Source organism: Oryctolagus cuniculus, chromosome 8 (assembly GCF_964237555.1).
Source record: "Oryctolagus cuniculus chromosome 8, mOryCun1.1, whole genome shotgun sequence".
In the NCBI taxonomy this organism is placed as follows: Eukaryota; Metazoa; Chordata; class Mammalia; order Lagomorpha; family Leporidae; genus Oryctolagus; species Oryctolagus cuniculus.
Genome location: NC_091439.1, coordinates 78866079 through 78876512, shown reverse-complemented (window position 1 = coordinate 78876512; position 10434 = coordinate 78866079).

Here is a 10434-nt window from a genome sequence, read left to right as displayed (position 1 = left end):
TCCTTGATGAACATAGATGTGAAAATCCTCAACAAAATTCTAGCCAATCGAATTCAACAACACATTAGAAAGATCATTCACCCAGACCAAGTGGGATTTATCCCTGATATGCAGGGATGGTTCAACATATGCAAATCATTAAATGTGATATATCGGGGCTGGTGCTGTGGCATAGTGGGTAAAGCTGCCACTTGCAGTGCCAGCATCCCATATGGGCACCAGTTCAAGTCCCAGCTGCTCCACTTCCAATCCAGCTCTCTGCTATGGTCTGGGAAAGCAGTAGAAGATGACACAAGTCCTTGGGCCCCTGCACCCATGTGGGAGACCTGGAGGAAGCTCCAGGCTCCTGGCTTCAAATTGGCACAGCTCTAGCTGCTGTGGCCATCTGGGGAGTGAATCAGCAGTTGGAAGACCTTGCTCTCTCTCTCTCTCCCTGCCTCTGAATCTCTGTAAATCTGCCTTGCAAATAGATAAATAAATCTTTATAAAAAATGTGATATATAACATCAACAAATTGGATAATAAAACCCATATGATTATCTTAATAGATGGAAAGAATGCATTAAATAAAATACAACATCCATCCATGAGGAAAACCTTAAGCAAATTGGGTATACAAGGAACATTAATTAACTCAATCAAGGCAGTTGATGACAAACCCACAGCCAGCATTCTATTGAATGGGAAAAAGCTGGAAGCATTCTTCCTATATCCAGAAACAGACAAGGATGCCCACTCTCACCATTGCTATTCATTAGAGTCCTACAAGATTCATCCAGAGCCATTAGGCAAGAAAAAGAAATCAAAGAGATACAAATAGATAAGGAGAAAGCCAGATTATCCCTATTTGTAAATGATATGATAATATATAATATAATATATATATACATATATATATATGGGAACCAAGAGGCCCCACTAAGAGAATACTGGAACTCATGAAAGACTGGCAAACTGGCAGGATATAAAATTGACACAAATAAATCAATAGCCTTTGTATACACAGACAATGCCATAGCTGAGAAATTACTTATAATATCAATCCCATTCACAATAGCCAAAAAAAATTTAATATCTTGGAATAAATTTAATAAATATGTCAAAGATCTCTATAATTAAAATTATAAAATATTAAAGAAAGAAATAGAAGAAAACACAAAAAAGGAAATATCTTCCATATTCATGTATTTGAAGAATTAATATCATCAAAATGTCCATAATCTCAAAAGCAATTTACAGATTCAATGTGATCCCAATCAAAATGCCAGGACATTCTTCTCAGATCTAGAAAAAAATGATGGGAACACAAGATACCCTAATATGTAAAGCAATCTTAAATGACAAAAACAAAGCCAGAGACATCACAATACCAGATTTTAAGATATACTACAGCGCAGTTATAATCAAAACAGCCTGGTACTGGCATAAAAATAGACATGTAGACCAATGGAACAGAATAGAAAATTCATAAACCAGTCCATGCATCTACAACAAATTAATCTTTGACAAAGGAGCTAAAATTAACCCCTGGAGAAAGGACAGTCTCTTCAACAAATGGTTCTGGGAAAATTGGATTTCCACATGCAGAAGCATGAAGCAAGACCACTACCTATACCCTATACAAAAATCAACTCAAAATGGATCAAGGATCTAAATCTAAGACATGAAACCATCAAATTGTTAAGTAGGAACTCAGATATGAGCTTATGTGTGTGTGACAAAGGTCTAAGGAGACATCTAGGTCCAGCATATGCATCTCAAAGTCATCCCGATAACGTTTCATGGGCAACCCAGTATTTGCATCCTGCCCTGCCCCTTCTACCAATAACCTGCCAGGTGGGGGTTCCCACTCCTTCTGCCTGATAGCTGCATTTCAAATATCCTGCTCCGGATCTGGACCTTCCAGGGGATCCTGCTCATCCTTCCTCTAACTGAGGTGACGCCAGCCAGGCTTCCCCCTGATAACTTCAGTAGGAAAACTCAGATAGGAGTTTTTAGTATTTACATCCATAAAGTCTTTTGTTTCATGAGGAGATGTGAGAAGACAAAGACCCATCCCCTTAAAAACCCCTGGCCTCAACCAGACGGCATGCTTAGTCTTCTGCCTCTATGCTGAGCCACCCACCTGGCCTGGCCAAGTGTACTCTCTATGTAATCCCACTCTCCCCCAGTCTGAGCGACTGGGCACTCTCTCTTGGGTTCGGGTGGGAGAGGTGCCCATCCATTCTTATGGATGTCCCTACCCTAATAAACCTTGCTATTTGCTTTCCACTTATTCTTTGTCTCACGCCTGAATTCTTTCTTGCACGAAGACAAGGACCCTGCCATTCACCGGTAACAATATTACTAGAGAAGAACATTGGGGAAACTCTGCATGACATTGGCATAGGCAAGTATTTCTTAGAAAAGACCAGAGAAACACAGGCAATCAAAATAAAAATAGACAAATGGGACTACATCAAACTGAGAAATTTCTGCACTGCAAAGGAAACACTCAACAAAGTGAAGAAGCAATCAACAGAAAGGGAGAAAATATTTGCAAACTATGCAACTGATAAAGGACTAAAATCCAGTCTATAAAGAGCTCAAGAAACTCAACAACAATAAACAATCCAGTTAAGAAATGGCCAAAGGACTTGAAAAGGCATTTTTCAAAAGAAGACATTCAAATGGCCAACAGACACATGAAAAAAAATGCTCAGGATCACTAGTTATCAGGGAAATGCAAATCAAAACCACAATGAGTTTCACCTCACCCCAGTTAGAATGTCTCTCATATAGAAATCAACAAAAAATAAATTCTGGCAAGAAAAATACACAACTGATAAAGGGTTAACATCCTGAATTTATAAAGGGCTCAAGAAAATTAACAGCAACAAGACAAAGAATCCAGTTAAGAAATGGGCAAAGGACTGGAACAGACATTTTTTTTTAAGAGAGGCAATTCAAAAAGCCAACAGATACTTGAGAAAATGCTAGGGATCACTAGTCATCAGGGAAATGCAAATCAAAACCACAGTGAAGTTTCACCTCACTCCACTTAGAATGGCTCACATACAGAAAACAATAAACAACAAATGCCAGCAAGGATGTAGAGAAAACGGTATCCTGGTCCACTTTTGGTGGGAATGTAAACTGGTGCAGCCACTGTGGAAAACAGTATGGAGATATCTCAGAAATCTGAATATATATCTACTATTTGATCCAGCCATCCACTCCTGGGAATGGACCAAAACCAAAAAAATCAGCTGTTAAAAATATGAATTTTGTCTTTTGCAACAAAATGGACACAACTGGAAATCATTATACTTAATGAAATAAGCCAGTCCTAAAAAGACAGATATCTTAGGTTTTCCCTGATCTGAGGTAACTAATAAAGTATCTAAAATGTAATGTATCAGAGTGAAATAGACATTGTGAGATTTGATGATTGTTTACAGCCTTTCTCTCTTCCATTGAGGAACAGTGTGTTTTTGGTTTTTTTGTTTTGCTTTTCCCTTTTCCTTTTTCCTCATACTATTTGTTGAAATCTTTTACTTAGTGTAAGGCCAACTATATGATCATTAAGTAAACTGAAAATATAGCTTTGTAAAAATTAAGAGTGGGAATCTGAGAGGAAGGAGGCAGAAGTGTTGGAGCATGGACAGGAGGAAGGGTAGAGTGGGGTAGGAAGTATCACTATGTTCCTAAATCTGTATATATGAAATACATGAAACTTGTATAACTTAAATAAATTTTAAAAAATAAATTCTAGCAAGAAAGTGGGGGGAAAAGCAAACCTAATCCACTGTTGGTAGAAATGTAAACTAGTACAGCCATTGTGGAAGACAATATGGAAATATCTCAGAAAGCTGAAAATAGATATTCCATATGACCCAGAAATCCCACTCCTAGGAATTTACCTAAAGAAAATGAAATCAGCATATGAAAGAGTTATCTGTACCCCCATGTTTATTGCAGCTCAATTCATAATAGCTAAGATATGGAATCGATCCAGATATCCATCAGCTGATGACTGGATAAAGAAATTGTGATAGATATATAGATAGATAGATAGATAGATAGATAGATAGATAGATAGGAATAGTACTCAGTCATTAAAAAAGAATGGAATCCTATCTTTTGCAACAAAATGGATGCAACTGAAAACCACTATACTTAGTGAAATAAGTGAAATAAGCCAGTTCCACAAAGACAACTATCATGTTTTCCCTGATCTGTGGTAACTAATAGGGTATCAAAAAATGTAATGTATAGAAGTAAAATTGACATTTTGAGATTTGATTGTTTACAGTCCTTGTCTCTACAGTTGAAGAACAGTGTTGTTGTTTTTTTTTTTTCTTTTTACTGTTTGTAGAACTCTTTACTTAGTGTAGGGTTAATCTTATCTGTATAAAGTAACCTGAAAGTAAATCATTATAAAAATTAAGAGGAAATAAAGGAGGATGGAGGAGGAAGGGTGGGAGCATGGGCAGAAGGAAGGGTAGGGTTGGAAGTATTATTTGTTCCTCAATCTATATAAATGAAATACATGAAATTTGTTCACGTTAAAATTTTTTAAAAAATTGATTTCTTAAAAAATTCACAAGACAGCATAGCCCTGACTGTTAATGAACAACTAAATACATTATCCCTCTTAGTAGTTTTTTTTGTCGGTTCTACTTAATATGACTGGTTTAGATCTGTAATTGATGCACAGTTATTCTTAAGTGTTGAAAATTAACTGAAATGTGATCCCTGTTGAACATGGTGGTGGGAATGGGAGAGGGAAGAGATGTATAATTTGGGACATGCTCAGGCTGACTTGCCCCAAGTGGTGGAGTTGGAAGCATACCAGGGGATTCCAATTCAATCCCATCGAGGTGGCATGTACCAATGCCATCTCACTGTTCCAGGTGATCAGTTTCAGTTCACAGTTGGTCATGGTGAAGGGACTGGGAGTCAAAGGGAGCACATAGACAAGTCTAGTACCTGCTAACGCTAACTGATGGAGTAAATAAAGGGGAGAGTGATCCAACATGGGAAGTGAGATACTCAGCAGACTCGTAGAATGGCAGATGTCCTAAATAGCACTCTGGCCTCAGAATCAGCACTAAAGGCATTTGGAGCTGGCTGAAAAGCTCATGAGAGTATTTCAGGCATGGAAAGCCAAGACACTCTGGCAAAAGATCTCTGCGAGTGAGATCCCAGTGGAAAGAACAGGCCATCAAAGAAGGAGGTACCTTTCTCTGAAGGGAGGAGAGAACCTCCACTTTGACTATGAGCTTGTCTAAACAAGATAAGAATCGGAGAACTCAGAGGGCTTCCATAGCCTTGGAAACTCATGACTGGAGCATAGGGAGATTACTGATGCCATAGACAGGAGTGTCAATTGGTAAAGTCAACAACAGGAGTCACTGTGCACTTACTCCTCATGTAGGATCTCTATCCTTAATGTGCTGTACATTGAGATTTAATGCTATAACAAGTACTCAAACAATATATTTCACTTTGTGTTTCTATGGGGGTGCAAACTGTTGAAATCCTTACTTAATGCATACTAAACTGATCCTCTGTAAAAAAAAAAAAAAAAAAAGAAATTATCAATTCCCAACTTGACTCTCACTGGGATTAAACATGACAATAGGTCTGCTCTGATTTCATCATCATTTTAAAAAATCATCTATTATTTTTCACTTTATGTTTCTGTGTGGGAGCAAACTGTTGAAATCCATACTTAATGTATACTAAGCTGATCTTCTGTATATTAAGATAATCGAAAATGAATCTTGATGTGAATGGAAGGGGAGGGGGAGTGGGAAAGGGGAGGGTTGTGGGTGGGAGGGACGGTATGGGGGGAAAGCCATTGTAATCCATAAGTCGTACTTTGGAAATTTATATTCATTAAATAAAAGTTTAAAAAAAAAAATAAAAAATAAAAAATAAAAAAAAAAATAAATAAGATATAAGATGCCAAAAAAAAAAAAAATTCACAAGACATTTATACAAATAATTAATGACACAATTGAAATAAATAATATTTTAGTACTTTAGGAAGTGCTACATAAGTACTTTGGTTTACTGCTCCATTTAATAGAATCCTTTTAGTTACTATCCAAACAGAACATTAAGCAATTCTAACACAACATCCCTTCATGCTTCTTTGTAAACAGATGTTTTCCCCTAACTTTAATCTTTGCAACTGTTAAAGGAAGTTTAGATATGTTATCAGAAACATTACTCATGGAAGAAAAATTGATAAATTAGACTTCATTACAGTTAAAAAGTTTGCTTCTTGGAGAACACAGTTAATAAAAGGAAAAGAAAAGCCACAAACGTTCAAGGTTCTTTGAGAGAGTTGAATAAGACATACTCTTTTTCTAGAAGAAACTGTGGTTGAATGGAGATAGTAATCAGTATGTAATAAACAATGTGTGAAGAATGTGATTAAATACTAAAATGGCGGTTAAAAAAAAGAAATATACCCATTAGAGTATGAACCCCAACTAGGGAAATGTGTTCATTTTCTTTTAAAATAATCAGTATATTTCACTGACAATCACAAAGGAGGGCATACACTAGCTGTTGCTTCCCTGATCCCCTTTTCAAAAAAAGAGCCACTTAGCTCAATGTATTTAAGAGGGACAGTCCCAAGTGTAGTCAAGTAATTTTCCAGCATACTCTAATACACAGAGCTTCAAGTCTTCTGGTGAGAACTGTATGCAAACATTAGCAAAACACAGCAAGGTCTCCACCCCTACTAAATGTCTTGTTAATGTTATAAACATCCAGATATCAAATGCAATCAAAATATCAAAACAGAGATGACCACACTCATATTTAACAAAGGACAACATATAAATTCATGTCCTTGAACTCCTAATTATTTTAGCATCCTCCTTCAATTTACCTGATTTTACAGATACAAAGTGATATACTTAACACCACATTTGATCAAGACATATACAGGGGTTAGGCAAGAGAAAGAACTTTACTAAGGACTCTGTCGGAAATCATAGGCATCATCCAAAGCAGCAGCTTGTTCAGGCAGACTCATTCTACAACCTTCATGAAAAGGGAGCTTTTTCTTCTGCCTTGGCAGATCCACCTAAAATGATGAACAACCAAAGTCTTACTTTATATGAAACAACTGGCCCACAGACCTCTTTGTGATTTTCTTCCTTTCTGCTGAATTCTGTTACAACTAATTCTCTCTGATTGGAAATGAGAGCACAGAGACATACCTTATTCAAAGGGCCATGAGGTAATATGGTTTCTCCTGGCTGCGTTTGTCATATTTAAAGAAAATTGACACAATTAATATTCATCTGTGCATTCTAGAAATTAACTTTAACATAAAGTATCACACAAAGATGCATCAACTAGCATACATATGCATTTACATACACAAGCTATTTTTTAATTTAATTTGAAAATCTCTTATATAAACTGTTAGCAAAAAAATGTCAAATAGATCTCTTCTAGAAAATACTTAGTTTCCATTTTTCTCCCAATCTCAAATATACAGAGAACATAGCTAAACACCAATATTTTCCTGCTTCTCTTGATTTGCTGTACTTGAATTTCAAACACCCTAATTTAGTTTCATAATTGCTGACAATTTTGAATCAAAACTGCTTAAGGACCAATGCTTTCTACCTAAGAGTTAATCAAGGCCAGGGCTGCGGCTCAATAGGCTAATCCTCTGCCTGCAGCACCAGCACCCCGGGTTCTAGTCCCAGTCGGGGCGCCGGATTCTGTCCCGGTTGCCCCTCTTCCAGGCCAGCTCTCTGCTCTGGCCCGGGAGCGCAGTGGAGGATGGCCCAAGTGCTTGGGCCCTGCACCCCATGGGAGACCAGGAGAAGCACCTGGCTCCTGGCTTTGGATCGGCGCAGTGCGCCGGCCACAGCACGCCGGCCTCAGAGGCCACTGGGGGTTGAACCAATGGAAAAGGAAAACCTTTCTCTCTGTCTCTCTCTCTCACTGTCCACTCTGTCAAAAAAAAAAAAAAGAGTTTTAATCAATATAGTTTTTGAGGGGCCAAGGCATAAATCACCTTTATATTTCTGGATCTTGGCTCAAGGGATGGGGCCAGCAGATGAAAGGATTCACTCTCACCATCCACTGATGAGTGTTCAAGCAGAGGTGATCCATGGACTGGAGGGAGAAGCACTCCATGAGATTGCACTCACTCTGCTTGATTGCTCCCTACAGCCTGGTTGACATGTGTATGAAGTGAGGGTTTGGAGAATTAAAAGCTATTTTTGGCTACTGTTCCTGTCTTGCCCACCTAGTTGAGGAGGTTCTTTATATAAATTTCTACAGCCTGGGCCTTGACAAGCAGCCTTAACCTGAAGGTAGCCAAACTGAGAGGTCTGAGGACATATCTTTCACAATCTCATCCTCACTTTTGACACCAACTGTAAGTCCAGGGCATTCCCAAACCACTCCCAGTTCTGATAATCTCCTTGAAGGACTCACAGAATTCACTGAAAGCTATTATGCTAACAGTTAGATTTTATTACAAGAGAAGCGTGCAAATTAAAATCAGTCAAGGGAAAAGACAGAGGGCAGAATACGAGAGTTCCAAATTCTAGACACATTCCCCTCTTGGTACTGATGTGTGACAGTACTCATAGAATGTTGTCAGTCAGAGCGTTCATCTGCATTTTTATGTCCAAAGTTTTACTGGGGCTTCATTACATTAGTTTGATCTGTTAATCAATTTATTGTCCACATGGTTAAACTCAGCCTCCAGATCAACTAATACAAGTGACCAAAATTCCCAACCCTAAATCATACAATTAGTCTTTTTGGAATGGCCAACAACCACCCTAGGACTATAGGGCATGACTAGCCACACACTAAGATCTTGTGTGGTCAACTCCTGCTCAAAACAAAGACACTAGGAGCCAGCCTTGTGTCACATAGGGTTAAGCTACCACTTGCGATGCCAAATCCCTTATGGAAATACCAGTTCAAATCCTGGCTGTTCCACTTCCAATCCAGCTTCCTGTATATGCACCTGGGAAAGCAGCAAAAGATGGCCCACTTACCTGGGACCCTGCCATGCATATAAGAGAGCAGGGTAGAGTTCCAGGATCCTGGCTTCAGCCTGGCCCAGCCCTGGCCATTGCAGCCATTTGGGAAATGAACCAGTGCATGGAAGATCTGTGTTTGTGTGTGTGTGTGTGTGTGTGTGTGTGTCTTTAACTCTGCCTTTCAAGTCAATAAAGAAATCTGTAATAAGAAGAGATGATTTTATTAACTTACAATTTACTCTAGTGGAATTAAAATACTGTAACACTACATACCAATGCATGCTTTCTTCATTAGCTCATATTAACTTCTGTGACAACCTTCCCATTGCCACTGGGTAATGTGGAAAGGGCATTGGAGATTGAAGGCGGTCATTAAACTTGGCAGTTATGCCCAGACCATGTTGCAGGTGTTCTCATATGGATGCCTTATTAGCTTCCCAGGGTTGCTGTTAACAAATCACCATAACCTCAGTGACCTAGACTGCAGGAATTTATTCTCACAGTTCTAGAGGACATAAGTCCAAAATCAAGGTGTCTGCAGGGTCACACTCCCTCCAAAGGCTCTAAGAAAAAAAATCTTTCCTTGTCCTCACCTCTTCCAGCATCTCATGTTTGGTGGCTTCCTTTGAATTTCTTGCCTGCTTTGTTCCAATCTCTGCCTCTCTGGCCACATTGCCTCAATCTCTTCCTCTGGGCTAACCAAGCCTTTTCCCCTTACAATGGTAGGTATTTAGTTGTAGCAATGAAAAGCTGACTACTCCAGTGCCCATCATTTACTATCATTAAACATTTAGACTATCACCTCTATTGCCATGCCAACATGCACTAGTCTCTACCTCAGAGACTATAATTTTCTTTTTTATGATTTATTTATTTATCTAAAAGGCAGAGTTAGAGAGAGTCAGAGGCAGAGAAAAAGATCTTCTATCAGCTGGTTCACTTCCCAAATGGCCACAACGGCTGGAGCTAAGCCAATCTGAAGCCAGGAGCCGGGAGCTTCCTCTGGGTCTCCCACATGGGTGCAGGGACCCAAGGACTTGGGCCATCCTCCACTACTTTCCCAGGCCATATCAGAGAGTTGAATCAGAAGTGGAGCAGCTGGGACTCGAACTGGTGCCCATATGGGATGCTGGCACTGCAAGCAGAGGCTTTACCCACTATGTCACAGCGCCAGCCTCTATAAATTTCTTATTAACTTTATGTGAATTGTATATTATTAATTATATGCTTATAACATTCATATTATATGCTTATAATATTTACAATGCTATAATACCTGCATATTATATTAGTAGTAATATAATAACCGCACAGAGGGCAGTGGCCTAATCAAGACAAACAGGTTATCACCAGAGGTGACTGAGCCACACAAACTATGATACAAGCTACTGGAATATTCTCTCATTTTGGGCAA